Source organism: Ovis aries, chromosome 10 (assembly GCF_016772045.2).
Source record: "Ovis aries strain OAR_USU_Benz2616 breed Rambouillet chromosome 10, ARS-UI_Ramb_v3.0, whole genome shotgun sequence".
In the NCBI taxonomy this organism is placed as follows: Eukaryota; Metazoa; Chordata; class Mammalia; order Artiodactyla; family Bovidae; genus Ovis; species Ovis aries.
In genome coordinates this window covers 85348796-85365243 of record NC_056063.1, presented here as the reverse complement: position 1 = coordinate 85365243, position 16448 = coordinate 85348796, and the positions used below count along the sequence as shown (strand labels likewise).

The 16448-nt window shown below is 54.7% G+C and overlaps 1 long non-coding RNA gene across 1 annotated transcript in view; it reads right to left on the bottom strand.

Moving 5' to 3' along the window:
• LOC121820474 (uncharacterized) overlaps nt 1-5440 on the bottom strand; it is a 49195-nt gene extending 43755 nt beyond the window's left edge. The window contains exon 1 of the long non-coding RNA XR_006061036.2: nt 5253-5440. This is a non-coding gene — a long non-coding RNA (uncharacterized LOC121820474). The remainder of the gene's footprint in view (nt 1-5252) is intronic.
• Between the last annotated feature and the right edge of the window lie 11008 nt (nt 5441-16448).

The window sequence follows — 16448 nt, the reverse complement described above, 5'->3', positions numbered from 1 at the left end:
AACCGCTGCCAAGTCGGAGCTTCAAGTGGCTTCGGTCCTTACAGAGCAGGAGGTCTGGCCGCGGCCCGCCGCCGGCAAGGCCCTCTTCCTGTCAACGAGAAGAGTTGACAGGGGTGCTGTTCCAGGAGCGTCTGCTGGAGAAAGGAAGTGAAGCCCAACCCCTCGAAGTCGAGCAGCACTCTCCAGCATCGGCGTGGAGATGCGTGAATTCCCGGCGACGGCCAAACCGCCCTGCGTGTGAGCGCGCGCGCGGTTGTTTGTGCCTCCAGCGCTCTGGGTGAAAGCGTTTGGAGAATCTCTGGGAGCTTTCGAGTAGGGGCTCACCCTGTGAGCAGTACTCACACATATAATTCAAATTTCACAGCTGACCTGCTCTGAAAACCTCAATCAGCTTCTAATTGAAGGGAAAACAAAATATTGCTTCCCTACAGCAGAGCTAACGATTTAATCATTATATCAGACATCATAGCTTTTAATTAGGCTAATGCTGATACTGTATGGAAAGAGATAATTCACACAGTTCTTGATGAATTCTGTAATTGGGTTAACGGCGGAGCAGTTGGGGGAGAGCCGTCAATATTCAAGCCGCGTCTGTAGCCACCAGGTTTATGAATGAACAAGAGAGGGCAAGAGAGGAAAGCACTGCGACCCGAGGGGAGCCTCGCGCCCTCCGCCGGGGAGCTGCGGGCGCCCTGGAGGGCGGGCGGCCGCGGGGCGCCGGCGCCCAGGCCTCGCCGCCAGCGCGCATCCTCCTGCCGCTCCGCCGCCCGGCCCTCCTTTTGCGGGAAACTTCCCGAGGAAAATCTCAACCAGGCCTGTGTCCTGCCCCGTCTGCCCGAGCGCTGGGGTCTCTTCAAGGGTGCCCATCGGCCCAAAGCAATTGGGTTGAAGGCTGGGCGGCGCGCGCCTTTAGCGCGCAGTTTCCTCGCGGGCTGCCAGCCCTACCCGCGACGGCGGGGCGCAGGGCCGCTTGCCCGGGGCAGCCAGTCGCCGGTCCCTGGGGCTGCAGGTGGGGTGAGAGGGCGCAGGGCCAGGCGCCGGTGGGCGGCCCGCATTCTCTGTCCCCACCGATGATGCAGGGCTGGGCGGGAAAGCGGTTGGCGCAGGGACCCCAACTAGTGCCCGAAAGGCCTCGCTAAGCCGCTGCCCGAACCCGGGGCGGCAGAGAAGATGCCCAAGCTAGGCCACGTCCCTTCCTCGACCGTCCCTGAAGCCCCGAGATGGAGCGGGAAGGAGCAAGCCTGTGGACTCGCCTGCAGGAAGCAGGCTGGGCGAGGGGAAGTCCCCAACCCCCGCCGCATCCCGCCCGGCCCTCCCGGGCCAGGGCTCAGCGCGGTTTAGGGGTCCCCGGGAATGCCGCTCCGCCGGCTGTCCAGCCTCTCCGTCCCGGAGCAGAGTCAGCTGAGAGCTGACGCAGGGTAGGCAGAGCCCTCCTTTTGCCGCCCAGATTTCCAGGGTCTGCAGAAGTTGTGCTCAAGGCGGCGAATCCGCAGGACTGACTCGACGATGCCGGAACAGAGGGTTCGGGAGCCTCTAAAATCTGGATGGACGTTTTAGCAAGCTACCTGAGCCTCACCTTCCGCAGTTTGAACCCAGATGGTTTCAGGGTGCGATTTTAATATACTTTTCTATTTCTGCGACCCCCCAGCCCTAGCTTTTTCTTACTCCTTGGCTTAACTGCACCAGTGTGATGTCCTCCTTCAAGATAAATATACTGTATTGTGATTCATCCTTGTCTTATTTTGTCAGTAATTACCACAAAATTAAATGGGTCACTGCGAAAGTTTCATTTATACAACCCTCGGTAATTAACAGTTTGAATACACCTTTTTACGTTGTACAGAACTTGTAATTTTCTGGCGCGTGTAGTTTTTTATTGGTAAAGAATGCTTGTGTTCGTGTGGTAATTAGAATACAAGGCTGGCGTCTGAACAGGGGCTGTGCTTGGTTCCTCTTGAAGCTCCTGGAAAGACTCAGCAAAGATGAAACTTTGCTGAATGAGGGGAGCTTCCTAAGTGTTTCCCATTAAAATCTGCAGAAACAAAGGCCTGAGAATACAGTACCATCTGCTTTTTAAGCTAGCTTCTAAAGCTAAAATCCGTGGCTGAAACTGATCCAGCATGTGCTGTTCAACCGAGGCGTGCCATCCAAGCGCCGGGGGTGGGGGCTTGTGGCACAGGGTTTGATCCGGGAGGCTGCCCTCTGGTTCATTCTGAAGAGATCAAAAATAGTGTTTCTGGGTCAAGTCCAGGCCGGCCAGGGACCAGGGGTGCGCAGGCAAGAGGCCGGGTTATGAGTAGACACGGCCTTGCCTCTTATTCTCTCTCATTAGCCCCCAAATAGAGAAGGCGTCACTCACAGAAGGAGACAGTCATAAGGAATTTCTATATGAAAAGAAATAAAGTGAAATCAGAGATGCTTCTTGGTTCAGGCCAGCCCTGTTATTGCAAATTAGATTAGCTACACGGGCTTCAATATAAACATGACACGGAGTTCAGTGGAGTGAAAGGCCCATCCACTCCAATCTCTCCTTTCATCGCAGCGTCTCACATAAATTACATCTTGTCCTTTAATACACTTTTCAATGAGATTAAAACATCACTTTGACACAATTTCAAGCCCTTTCAGTTGCTTACTTCAGAAAACAGCAAACAGAGAAGTGGGCCCATCAGAGTCTTCAGGCAGCGGGGTTGGGGGAAGGCAGTGCTGGGCCCTGTGCTCCAACTGAAAACCGCCCCCCCCCCACATTCAGGGCCATTTCCTTACCCCCCGCCCCCCACACACAGAGCCAGCCACCCTGCAAGGGGGACCAGGTCTCCCTCCCGCGGGTGGACGCCTGGTGGACGTCTGGGGCATGGGTCTTTGTGGAGGACACACCTGCCTTATTCTTTTTTAGGTATTTGTGGGGGGAGGCAGGGCAGATCGGGAAGGTCTCCAGGGACCTCCCCCCACTCAGGACACTACCCACCTTCGGGATTAGGCAGCATGAAAGTAAGATGGAGAGAGATTTGGCATGAGAGAGAGGAGAGAAAGGAAGAAAGAGATGGAGAGGGAGAGAGAGCAAGCACCCTATTAGTTTCAGGGCTACATATCTGAACCCCAGATCTGAGTGAGGAAAGAGTGGGTGAACACAGGCGGTTTTCTAGGAAGCTGGCTAGTGGGGTGGGCACCTCTCCCTTTCTGGACCGACTGCTCCTGGACTGGAACCTGGGGGCTCCGAGTGGCTCCAAAAGGACCAAGGCCCCCTCAAGCGGCAGGGGAGGGGTGCTCAGGTTTCCGGGTGGGAACTTGGCATTTTCTCAGGTTCCATCTGCAGGGTGTTGAACACTCACAACACAGGCTCATTGTCTCTGGAAGGAGACCCTCCTCACCACCAGCCTTTCCCCGGGGGTGAGCAGAGAGGCTGCACTTGGGGCACAGCCGGCAGCGTCCCCGAGGTCTCCTTCTACTTGTGCGGGGGAGACCGGGTCCCCCAAGTCTTAGCAGCGGCAGGTTCCTGGGAGAGACGCCCCTCCAGGTCCCAGTCCGGCCCGCTCCCTCCAGCTGCTGCCTCCCGCGCCCGGCTCGGCCGTCTGCCTTAGCCTCTTCGGTGACAACGGGGACCCGAATTCAAGGCCACCTGGGGGTTTGCTGTCGTCCTCAAGAAGCAAGTGTGGCGTTCCCCCCGCCCCTCACAGTGCTCAGGCCAGCCGCCGGGCCCGCGGCGCCCCGTCGATGAGAGGCGCGGGAGGAGGAAGCCTAGGAGCGCCGCAGGGAGGTGGGCTGGGCGCCGTTTCCCTCGGCCAGGGCGCCGGCTCAGCCTCTGGTTCCCAGCCACAGTTGGGCGAGTCGGGGGACACTGGCCGGCGCGGGGCGTCTCCCCTCTGCCTCGGCGAAGCCCGCCCGCCAGGCGGGAGCCGAGGACAGAACCCCTCCCTCCTTGACCTCAGCGTAGGGCAGAGACCCCCGCCTGGCCGCCTGGGCGGCGCTGCCTCGGGGATGGAGGTCTCTGTGCCCGCCGGGTGCCGTGCAGCCCCCGCGCCCGCCTTCACAGAGGGGTGTCCAGAGCGCCGGGCCCAGCGCTCCGGGAAATCGATGCGGCAAAGCGGGCTTTTAATGGGTTAATTGACCGGCGGCCGCTATCATGTTCAAACACCCGTTTCTTGCCTGGAGAGGCAGCCAGCCCCATCCTATCCCCGGTCGATGGCGGCCGCACCGGCCCCTCCTGGCCACGGGTTTCCAGCACCAGCCACCGTCAAAAATCCATTTCACCTTTGAAACTTCGCCGCCTTGCCACCTTTCTTCTCAGCGGGCGGCTAAAGCAGGGGAATAGGAGGCGCAGGAGGGCGGCCCGCGCGCGAGAGTGGAGACTCCCGGCTGCGCGCACGGAGGAGCGAGGCCTCCGCGCGCGGAGCGGGGAAGCCGATTTCGCTGGAGGAGGGACTGCGAGCGAAGGGGGTGGGCGCCCGCGCGGAGAGGGATCCCTGCGGTCTAGGGCGGCCCGCCCAACACGCGTGGCTTTAGGGACCCCAAAGCCCGTATTGGGGCGCGCTGCTCTAGCTCGCTGGACCGAGGCATCGGCCGCGTGCGGGACTGCAGGCCAGGCGCCGGGTCCAGGGGCGCTCGCCGCGCGTCCAGGGGTCCCTGCTCATGGATTTGGAGTGTTCGTGCGTGCGGCAGTATTAACACAGTCAAGACCGTCGGTCAGTCAAAGCTAAATTGATTCTTTGCCCCAAACACTTCTCACTAAATGGCAGACGCTCAACATGTTAATTTTTAAAGGGCGATTTTGACCCACGGCTTTCGTTCTCGGCGCTGCAGGAGCCCACGGCCGAGAGCCGGAGCCGGGAGCCTGGGCCTCGGCGGGCGGGGGTGCGCGGGCAAGAGGAAAAGCGGAGCCTGAGGACGCGAACCCCCCTCCCCCCCAAAACCGACTGGGTCGACCTCCCCCTCTGCCCCCAAAGGGCGACCCGACTGAAACAGAGTCTGGGTCCCTTGGGCGGCGGCCAATCCGGAAAGCCGAGGAGGAAGGAGTGAGCGCACGGACAGGAACCTGACAAATGCGGCCGGCGCGCGGGTCCAGTCCTCCCGCGGCGGCCAGCGCAGCTCCCCACCTGTTCTCAGCCGGGGCGGGAGCTTCGGGGACGCCCTTCCCTCCCCCCTCCCCCCGCCAAGGTCGCTTAGGGACCCTCGCCCCCGCCCGGGGCCCCTCCCGCCCCCTTCCTCGGCTCGGGGCGGGCGGAAGACCCCGCGCAAGTTGGAGACACACTTACAGTTAGTTCCTTCGCCGGCTCCAGCGGGTCCCGGGAGCCGGTCTGCCTCGGCGGCGCCCGGGCGCTCGGCCCCGGTTGCCTCCCCGGCGCCGCGCGCCGCTGCCCGGGGACCCCAGCCCGGCCGGCTCCGGCGGCGCCGCACGGCGGGCGCGGGCGCCACGCGCACGCACACTCACACGCGCACACTCACGCGCAGCCCGCTCGCACACTCGCTGCACACGCACACGCCGCTGCTCGCCTCGCGCGCCCTCCCGGACACGCACGCTGCCGGCGAGGGAGACGAGAAAATGAAATTTATTTCTGATGGAAAAGACTTTTAAAGACAATTTCCAGTTATTGTTTCCCTCTGGAAAAAGGGGGATCCCTTCACATAATGAAACGCCTTTTGTGCGGCGCCGAACAATACCAAACAAGTATTCTAATAAATAGCCACTTTTTTGTTCCTACTCGACAGTGAATAGAATCGAGCAGTTGGTTCGCGAGCAGCTGCGACGCCGTTTGGAGCGGGGAGGTGGAGCCGAGTCGCCGTGCTCCCGGCGCCGCGCCCCAGCCCGCGCCCCGCGCCCCCCTTCGCTCCGCGGATCGGTCGTCGCCCCCACCCCCAGCCCCGGCCCGGCCCGGCCCGGCCCCAGAGATCGGGCCCGATAAAGCTGTCCCGGCCTGAAAAAGCCCCCTTCTCTCCGGCATTCCCCCCCCTCCCCCCAGTAAACTAGATGTCACAGGCTACCGATTTCTGCCTGGAACTGCTCCCCAGGTCCCTTCCCGACCTCTGGGCGAGGGTGTCCGCCCGCACCAGCAATCCCAAGTCGCCTGCGCCGGCTCCCGGGGTCTGGGCGCCGCCCCCGCTCCCCGCCGAGCCCTCGCGGCGGGGGGACCGAGCTTCAGCTTTGCTCTCTCGCCCAAGGGGCGCCTTGGCCTCACTCTTAGTTTATTTTTGTTTCGTTTTGCTCTGCTACGGGCTTCTAACTCTCTCAACCCTCTGCGGAACAACTCGGCAGCTGCCGGAGCAGAGCCTGTGCCTGAGGCTTACTGCTGCGGACACAGAACTCTCCAGGTAGGAAGTGGCTGCGGTCGGAGGCCGCCTTCCAGGAGCGCACGGCCGATGGGGCCTCCAGGGCGCCAGCCCTCCTGCGCCTGGCCTGCCGCTGCTGGTGGAGGCCCCGGACGCCCACCCCTCGGAACCAGAGGAGGAAGCCTTCTGGGAAGGCCCCCTGGCTGGAGCCGCCTCTCCAGTTTCTCTCCTCTCTCTCTAGAATTGCCTCTGGCACCGTTTGATCCTCTTTGGAAACGTCTCACAAGCAAAGCAACTGCCTGAAAATGATCACCGCCCCCCCTTTTCCCAAAAGGACTTACGACCCCCTCCCACCAGAAGAAAGGGTATTTACTAACATTTTAACAATTCTGCAAGCACAGCACATTTGAACATCTTAAGTGGCTGTCAGGCCGCCGATCTCGCAGGGTTTAAGGCAGGTTTATTAATCTATTTATCTCCGACAATTTTTCCCCCCATTGCTCACAGCTGCAGTTTTCCTGAGGTCCTTGTCTGTCCGGCTGTAATTGTGGAGACAAAACCCCACATGACTTTACTCAATGGACCTTAATCTAGAGAAATACTCTGCCATTTGCAAATTATTTCTTAATTGGACCAAGCTATTTAGAGGTGTGGGGAGAGGAGTTTGTGTTCTAGAAATAACCAAAGGGCTCAGATGTTACCTAGGAGCCTTTACCCCGGAAAGGCACGTTGGTGCAACTGCCGAATGCAAAATGAAGCCCTGCTTTACTCAGGGATTCTTCTTACTCCTGCAGTCTACTTTTGAGAAACTGTATTCCCTTGGAGTTTAAGGCAATTTAGTTCTGTCTTCCGAGATGTTGGTCACAATAGGAGAGAGTTTGGTTTTTAAAACCAAACATTTTTTAAAAGCCGGGTTTGCGCAGGAATCTCGGTGGTGGTGGGAAAGGAGGGAGATTGAAATTGGCCTGATTCCAGCAGACGCCCTGAATGCTTTTTCCTTTTGGAGGAAAATGGAAACATTTTGGAATACAGATTTAAAACTTTGACTTATATTTTACATGTTAAATCACTGAAAGATTGGGTACAACACTGCATAAAGCTTCAAAACCTGCAAATATTTGAATGGTTTTGTAAGCCAGCAGCTGCCAGTCATCTGGCTTTGACAGGCTGCCACAATTTTGTCACTTAATAGTGGGTGTTAGGCTAAGTGCAAAACACTCTGGCAAACAGATGTCAAATCCATATCTCATATCAATGGGGGTTGTGAAGTGGAGTTTTAACCCACATCAAGGGCTGGAGCGCCTGAGCCCATGTGGACAGCGCCCCGGACGCCAGCGCCGGGAAAGTCCTGGCCGGGCCCTGGGCATTGGCGACCTGGAATTCAGTAAAGTGGAGACGCTCCTCTCCTGCCCAGGCGGGGAGGAGCAGAGGGGAAGTCCGGCCAGCTCCACCCCCTCCCGCCTCCACCCAAGGCCCCCTCCTCCGGCGCGGTGGCAGCTTGGCAGATCCCTGCGAGGAGGGGCAGCGAGCCCTGCGAGGCTCCTCCCCAGGCGCCCAGGCCTCTACCCACCGAACTCAAGGCCTCTGGCAGCCAGCCTTGCCAGTGGCCTCCGGGAAATAGCGACCCAGGAAAATACCTGCCGTTGCTCCGGAACCAGCGGGCACCACCGAGGTCGCCCATCTGTTCAAGGCCATATCGGACCTCAGCGAGGCCCAGAGCCAGAGCAGAGGGCTATGGGGCCAGTCACTTCTTTCCCACCGCCCCAAGTAGGGGTGTCTGGGTGGGAGCTGGCTGTCCCTCATAGTTGGGGACCAGGGATGAGGCCAAAGACGCTCTGTGCCCCCGGAGGCAGGAGGACAGGGGAGGGCCAGAAGGGCATTTTCTTTGTTCTGGCGCCCCAGGGGCAGGCCTGGGCCCCCCCCTCTCTCCCGAGCAGTCTGCCCTCCCCAAATCTGGACAAGTCTCCCAAGAGACCCCAGCTCAACGGCCTTTCTCTCTGTCAGCTCCCTGATTCGCCGTCTCTCTATCCTGAGCGCAGGTAAGGGTAACACTTGAGCGCTGCTGGGCCCCATGTCCCACACACTGCTCTCGGGAGACTGGGTGCAGGGGCAGGGTGACTCTGCAGGAAGAGTAGTTACACGGGCTCGCTCAGAGCCCGAGTCATCCTTGAAACGTCTTCCCAAAGTCTCGCCTCTTGGTGCCGCCTAACTTGTCCACCAGTTGCAGATGTTGCCAAGGTCACATCCATCTCCGAATGTCACAAGGAAAGGTGGGAATCACGGCGGATGGTTACTCGTTAGATTTTTATACCATGGATTGCAGTCGGCTTGCCGCTTCACCCACCTCTCTCCTTACTTTTGTACAACCATCCTGCCCACTCCTCAGGTTTAGAACTTATTCTTGAAGCTGGAAGGTCAAAATAGAAAACTGATTATTCTACAAAGCGTGATGAAAAGCAAACGTCAGTATGAAGATTAAGAAAATTCTCAGGGCTTCCCTTGAAAGAAAGTGACTTTTCTGCCTCACAGATTCCCTCAGGATAGGCATTTCAGAAAATGTATCTTTGTATGGTGACAGATGGCAACGAGGCTTATCACGGTCATCACTTTGAAACGTGGAACAATATCAAACCACCATGTTGTGCAACAGGAACTCACGCAGCATGGTAGGTCAATTATACTCCAAAAACAAACCCACCAACAGACTCACAGAAGACAAGGTCAGTTCTGTGGTTAACAGGATCAGGGGAATCGGATGAACGCTGTCAAAAGGTTCAGACTTCAGGTTCTACGATAAATAGGCATAATAATTTGTGATTTATTGTTGTTGCTTAATCGCTAAGGCATGTCCTACTCTTTGCAACCCCATGAACTGCACCAGGCTTCCCAGTCCTCTACCATCTCTCAGAGTTTGCTCAAACACGTCCATTGAGCCGGTGATGCCATCCAACCATCTCATCTTCTATTGTCCCCCTCACCTCCTGCCTTCAATCTTTCTCAGCTTCAGAGTCTTTTCCAATGAGTCAGTTCTTCGCATCAGATGGCCCAAGTATTGGAGCTTCAGCTTCAGTATTAGTCTTTCCAATGAATATTCAGGGTTGACTTCCTTTACGATTGACTGGTTTGCTTTCCTTGCAGTCCACGGGACTCTCAAGAGTCTCCTCCAGCACCGCAGTTGGAAAGCATCCGTTCTTTAGTGCTCAGCCTTCTTGCTTCCAACTCTCGCATCCATCTGTGGCTACTGGAAAAACCATGGAGTTTACTATATGGACCTTTGTTGGCAAAGTGCTGTCTCTGCTTTGTAATGTGCTGTCTAGGTTTGTCATAACTTAATTATAGTCACATCTTTAATAAGTGATCAAGTGGCACTACTGCTTGTTATATACAAAGGCTGTTGATAGTAAATCCTGAGTTCTTGTCACAAGGAAAAATAGTTTTTTCCGTGTCTATAATGTTGTATCTCTATGAGGTGATGTTGATCACTCCATGAAGGGTGTGAGTTAACCATTATGGTGCAATGGTGTGTGCCAATTACATCTCAACAAAACTAGAAAAAAAGTCTAGATTATTCAGGCTGCTATCTGCTCTATGATAAACCGAGACCCAAACCCTAACTTTGATTTGCTTTACTGCAAGATCAGCCTGGGACACATTCATAACTTCTATGGATACACGCACTGCTGCTTCATGCTTGAAATAAGGGCTTCACTTGTTTTTCATATTCTCATTGATGGGATGGAAAAAATAAATTTAATGCCCCACCCTTGGCCTCTTAAAATATACAGAACAAATGTTTTAATGGGATGGCAGTTTTAGGACAACTGAAGCTTCCTGTGTCCATTGGTTTTTAATTAGATTTTAATGGAGAGCCAGATGTGTTAACTTTTTAAGAGCCCCTTTCCCAGGTCTATAGGACCGATTAATTCTAAATATACAAAAATGAATTTTTGACCAGAGAGTTCACTATTTTCACAACCTACCCACAAAAATAGTTAAATAAAACTATTTCAAATGAGAATCACTTAAGGCCTCTAGAAAATTCCAGTGTGTGGGCCCATCCCAGGCCAGCTGATCCAATCTCTTGAAAAACTTACCAACATTTTTTAAAAGTGCCCCAAAGTGTTTCTGATTGGACTTCAGAGAGTCCCTCGGTTTACCTAGTATTTTTAAGGGATAACTTGAAGCTCACCTAGAAACCATATTGCCTTGCACTTACAGTGAGTTACTTTCCAGTTTTATGGAAGAATTATAATGTCAAAGTTTACGGCAGCCACGTGGACACGGCTGTGCGGATTCCCACGTGCGGACACGGAGCGCGCATGCTCGCAGGTGTGGCCTGTTTACATGTGACGTGCCGAGACTGAGCAGCTCACTTCCTCTCCACGGGTCCTGGCTGGTCTCTGGGAAAGGCAGGGGCTGGGCAGCCTTGCCTCAGCGCAAGGATACCTGGCTTTGCGCCCTAAGGTCAGACTCGGCAGGAAGCAGGTCCCTAGGGAACAGACCCTTCAGGTCTAAGGGATGTGCTAACCGTGCAGGAAGTGCACGCGGAGGAGCCCCTTCAGGGGAGAGCCCTGCGTTGCAGCCTGCGTCCATCGAAGGCGCCGCCTGGAGAAGGCTGGTGAGACCGGAGCCCTGGGGGCGGTGGTGCGGAGGGAGGCCGGAGGAGGAGGAGGGAGGCGGGAGGAGGAGGAGGGCTTCATCCAGACAAGTCACTGCGGGGCTCCAGGAGGGGCCGCACCTTTCCAACAGCGCAGCTAGCAGTGGTTTCCACGTCGCTAGGTTCACCTGCTCGGAAACACCTTTACCTTCTAGTTACCCAACCTTTGTTAAAGGTAACTTTCCGAGTATTATTTTTCTATGCCCTTTTTTAAATCTAAGGATTTAAACTGAACCAACTGTTGAGCCATAAAGTAATGCATTTTGGCTGATTCGTCAGATGTCTGTATTCACGTTGAATGGGGCATAAGCGTCTCCTGTCCTCTCCTGAGAGTCAACCCTCACGGTAACCCAGGGGCGTACCCTGAACCCCAGGTCACTGAGCAGGAGGACAGCTGGAATATGAGCACATTCTCTGCAGCAGAGCTGATGAAGGCCCGTCTTTCATTCCGTTCGGGTCCTTCACCGTAGAAGCACAGCTGTAGTCACTGGAAGACCTCACCAAAGGGCTGAACATTTTTGGTGAAGAACTTGAGTGATTGTTCTCGAAAGGAGGGGGTGGGGTGGAGAGAGATGGCCTGGGAGTGTGGGTTGAGCAGACGCCAACTATTACGTGTAGGGTGGATGAGCCACATGACCCTGCTACAGAGACAGGGAAGGCTGTCCGGTCTGCTGGGATAAACCGTGACGGAAAAGAGCATGACACGGGAGGCAGCCGTGCGTCACTCTGCCGTGCAGCAGAGGCTGACACCACGCTGTGGGTCAACTCTCTGGCAAAAAAAATAAATCAGGAGAAGAGGAGGAGCAGCTGCTGGTGTGTCTCTGTGCACACACCTGTGAATACAGAACTTTCTCTCTGTGAATATACACTCACAGAGACAGAACAGAGGGCCTCCTCAGTAATTCATTCGTAAACAGTTTACTTCTGAAAAGTAATGTAACTGTAAAATCTCGAATATTTGTGGTTGGCCTGCTCTCTGATGATGCTCACACGGGAGCCTGCAAGAGGCTCTGGCCTTGGGGAAGTGGAGTCGGGAGATGAGCTCACGCCTGGGAGGGGGCTGGGCACAGCAGGTGCGGAGATGTGTGTTCACGATGGAGCGATTGGGTCGGGGCCATCAGTGCGGAGCCCGGCTTCCCTGCAGCTCCGAGCTGTGTGGCCCTGCGCAGGCCTCGAGCTTCTCCAGCCCTGGCCCCTTGTCCGTGGAGTGGCGACGTCAACGCCCCCTTTCAGGATTGTTGTGATGACTGCAGTGGCTGACGCTGACTTTCCTGGACAGAGCGAGGGCCAGCGGCGCAGCGGATACTTCCCCTGTGAAAACGCCACCAAGGGTGTCGCCATCTCCCAGACACAAGCATCCATTTCAGGAACCAGGACTCTGGCCACCTTGACATCTCGGTGTTTACCTCTGAAAACCTGAGATAACCACTCCGACCTGCAGTCTGTGACAACAGGGAGTCATCACATGCCTTCTTGTGATCAAATCCGCTTCTCCAGGAAACAGTGACTGAATCTTAACTTCTTACTCCCTCCACGTTGCTGTTTAGTTGCTAAGTCACGTGCACCTCTTTGCGACCCCGTGGACTGTAGCCCTCCAGGTGCACAGTTTATTTACTGACTGGACCCAGTGGATACTCAGGGCGGTGGTCCCTCTTTCATGAACTGTAGGTTTTGGAGGTCTTACTCCTTCCTGGTTTGGGGAGATGTTCTGTTTCAGAACTTCATGCAGTCATTAAGCGTGTCTGTGCTGATGCCCCGCAACGTGCCGGGCACAGAGCTGGTCCCGCTGGTGCGGCCGCGCTCTCGCCCCTGGAGTGTGACTCCCGTCCTGCCCCGCGGGAGCACGTCTGCAGGGCTGAGCAGACCTGAGTCACTCTTGTGGGACAGCCCCCCACCCCCATCCTCTTTTGGTGGTCCTCCCTTTCATGGCGTGCTCCTCGTAAAGCTTAGTTCTGAGCGGGGTGGAGTTGTTTTCATGTTGGCTTCTGGTGATGTGTTTCTTTCCCTCCTTTCCTTCTAGGCCTTTGCTCACTCAGGGAAGGTGAAGACTCCGTGGAAGAAAATGCCGTAGGATTTTTCGCTGGCTTTGAATCTGCGTGATGCCAAAGTCTCTGTGAACAATTCTGCCTGAATTTCAATGAGATTGTTGCTGTGCTTCCGATGCAGGCAAACCCCCGATTCTGCGGTGGCTCCACCACTTCCCTTCTGCAGGACCTGGATTTTTCAAGCTGTAAAGTGAGGCAGCACTAGCGCTTTATGAGTCTAGAATGGAATATTTTAGGGATGAAGTGTCTGACCTGAGAAGGGGGTGCAATGTGCTTGCCTCGCGGGCCTGAGAGTCCGGAGAGGAACTGGAAGCTTCTGCAGATGCGAGCGCCTGCGGTAAGGGTGCGCCTCGCCGCCTGCCCGTGTCGGGGCAGGACGGGGGCCGGCGAGGGGATAAAGCGGCAGCCCTTTGAGAGGAGTGAATTCTCGCCATGTGAATTTTGCAGCTCTGGCAGAGGACTGAGTATTAGGAACTCAAAGAGTGATTTCATAAAGAAAAAAAAAGTGTAGTTTATACCAAAATGGAATAAACCCCCTTTTGAGTAACAACAATCTGCATAAATGCTTTAAGAAAGCCTATAATTATGATAAAAATGTTGCTCAAAGTTAAAATTATGAAGCAATCAAGATTTATAAACAGTCTCTCATCGACTTTTAATCATTCTTTCTTTTTTATATACAAACTGTACACAATATATGGTTGCAATATATCATAGTATACATTTTATTTTCAGTAATTTAGCTGAGCAAAACGCATGTGAGGTGACATTGAGGGACTAGGCTACATATGCACGTGGTCATGGGCTATAACTTCCTACATCATGCACGCACGCACACGCACACACACACACAGTCATGCGTGTTTTTGGCTAGTATCTGATGCAGAAAAGATGCACGCTTTTACTGTATCAGAATATCTTAAAAATTTTAATTAACACGGTTCCTCCTGCAACAGTTTGAAAAAAAATATGACTTGCACGAGTATGAGTTTATTTCTGCCCCAAAGAAACTATTTTAATAACGGGATGATTGAAGCCAAAACTAACCAGACTGACCAGTATTTGTCAATCACTGTCAAACCCTGAGCAACAATTGCCTAATTTGAGTGGATAGATACCAAGCACATTTGGTGATCATGTGAACGGCTGTGATCGTATGAGGCTATAGACACTGTGTTTGAAAGCTTCTCTTCAATGACTTAAAAATGTTTTCGCTTCAGACAGAAGAGTAACCTTGATTGCAATAGGCATTTACTAGCTGGCATCTTATGTCAGGCCTCCAGAGAAGATCCTGGAAACATTTCCAGTAATTATGTAAGTGGCCTCTCTGTGTGCCCTCCTACTCTCCTTGGTATCTGTAACTCCTAATATCTACTGCCTCTTTGTCTTAACACTTAGGCTCCAGGAAACTAGCCTGATGCCCCTCATTCTACTGCTCTCCTTTGTTAGGCTCTTGCTGCAGCTAACTAAACCTGTGAAAGTACAGAGAACCGACAGGCAATGTTTAAAAGGGCTTTTTAGGTAGAATTTTTTTGTCCGAGGGCTTCCCAGGGGGCACTAGTGGAAATGAACCTGCCTGCCAACGCAGGAGACGCGATAGATGCGGTTCGATCCCGGAGAACGTTTGAAAGGGAAGGACTAGCTATGGAGCTTTACCATCTCAGTCAATACTGACCTACAGCGCACTGGGTCTCCTGAGGCGAACATCCTCAGCTGGGATTCCCTCCTGTCCAAGATACACTCATTCTTGTTCTTGGAAGACATGGCGTGACACACACGTTGGGACCAGTCAGCGCCGTTGTCATCCATGCTTAGCGCTCCCCAGCTGGTGCTCGTGGTGAAGAACCCACCTGTCCGTGCAGGAGACAGAAGAGACTCGGGTTCGACCCCTGAGTTGGGAAGACCCCCTGGAGGAGGGCATGGTAACCCACTCCAGTATTCTTGCCTGGAGAGTCCCACGGCCAGAGGAGCCTGGCAGGCTGCAGTCGTTGGGATCGCAAAGCCTGGGACACGGCTGAGAATGCCCTACACCTAACAAGACAATCCTGAGAGTGATCTCACACTTTCCCGGCGCCCCAGCTCTCTGACAACGTGATCTCACATTGCTAATGCAGCCCAGCCTGCTGTCCCTTGATCTTGGGTTGCTGTCCCTGGACACCAAGGCCCTAGACAACTTCTGTTCCTGCCCCAGGGACCTCCTCCCACAATCTTTTCTTGGTTCTAATCTGTTCTTTTATCTCAAATTTCTTCCCTCAAACTTCAGTCTGCCTGCACGTCACTCAGGTGGCTTGCTTGAAGGTGCCTTCTTTCTCAATCTAAATTGAGGCAGGTGTTGCATTTTAAAATATGCACCACCTACCACACCTTCAATGGCAGATTCATTTCTGTGGTTACGTGTTTAACATCTATTTTTTTCTACAGACTATAAACCTCATGAGGACAAGGACCATGTCATTTGTTCACCCTGTTTCTAACGCCTCCAACATTGTAGACACTCAAGAAATATTGGCTGGATAGGTAAAAACAAACAAAAACAGCCAGTTTTCTATGATGGGGAAGCCATCCTGGGTTGTTCTTCAGCCCCAACCAACTGTAAAACTTGACAAAAAATATGAGGCAATTGTTTTCCAGCAGCAGGTAACAGGTTTCACAGGGTCCTGATCTCCAGCAGAAGGAAGCTTGTGAGGTCAGCCCCGTGGCCGGCCTCTCTTCCTGGGAGCAGTTTCCTGGACACGGTCCAGCGGTCGGGGACCCAAGAGAGCCCAGTGGTCTCTCTGAGTCAGGAAAGCAGGAGTCAGAGTTCTGGGTGCCTGGAGCAGCTGCAGTCCGCAGAACAGAGAAGAGAGCGCCATGCAGCCGGAGGGCCCTGGGTGTCCTGCGGGGGCCCCAGGAGGGTGTGGCTCAGGGCCAGGCTGTGCGTGCACAGGGCAAGACTAAGCCAGGCTTATCAGGTAGAAGCGGGAAAGGGATGGGGAGCCAAACAGCAACCAGACCTGAGCAGTGCAGACCCTGCTGGGGAAGGGGGCTCATCAACGCCAAAGCAACACCTGCACATCCAGACGAGACCCCAGAGGATGGCCTCAGGGTGAGGCTCCCCCGCTTGGGCCCGGCTTGCTAATGAACCTAATGCCAAGCTCTGGGCAGATTTACAGAGGAAGCAGAAAGCTGGGCCAAGTTAGAGGGACTTGGGGAAACTCTGGGCTCCCACACGTGCAGAGCATGGAAGCCAGTCCGTGGTGGCCATCCAGTGGCTGGTCGTGGCCAGTGTGGAAGGGAGGAAGGGAGCAGAGCCCGGTCTCTCTGACGCATCGTCCACACTCTCTGTTTAGATCTGCAGTCTGCGTCTGTGATTATTTTGCCACGAACAACTGCCCCTGGAACCCCCCCTCACGGGAGCACAGGGCCTGCAGCGTGGCCCTGTGCAGCCCTCTCGTCTCCACAACCCTTCGATCCTGAGGTTGTTTTCTTTGAACCAGCTTACG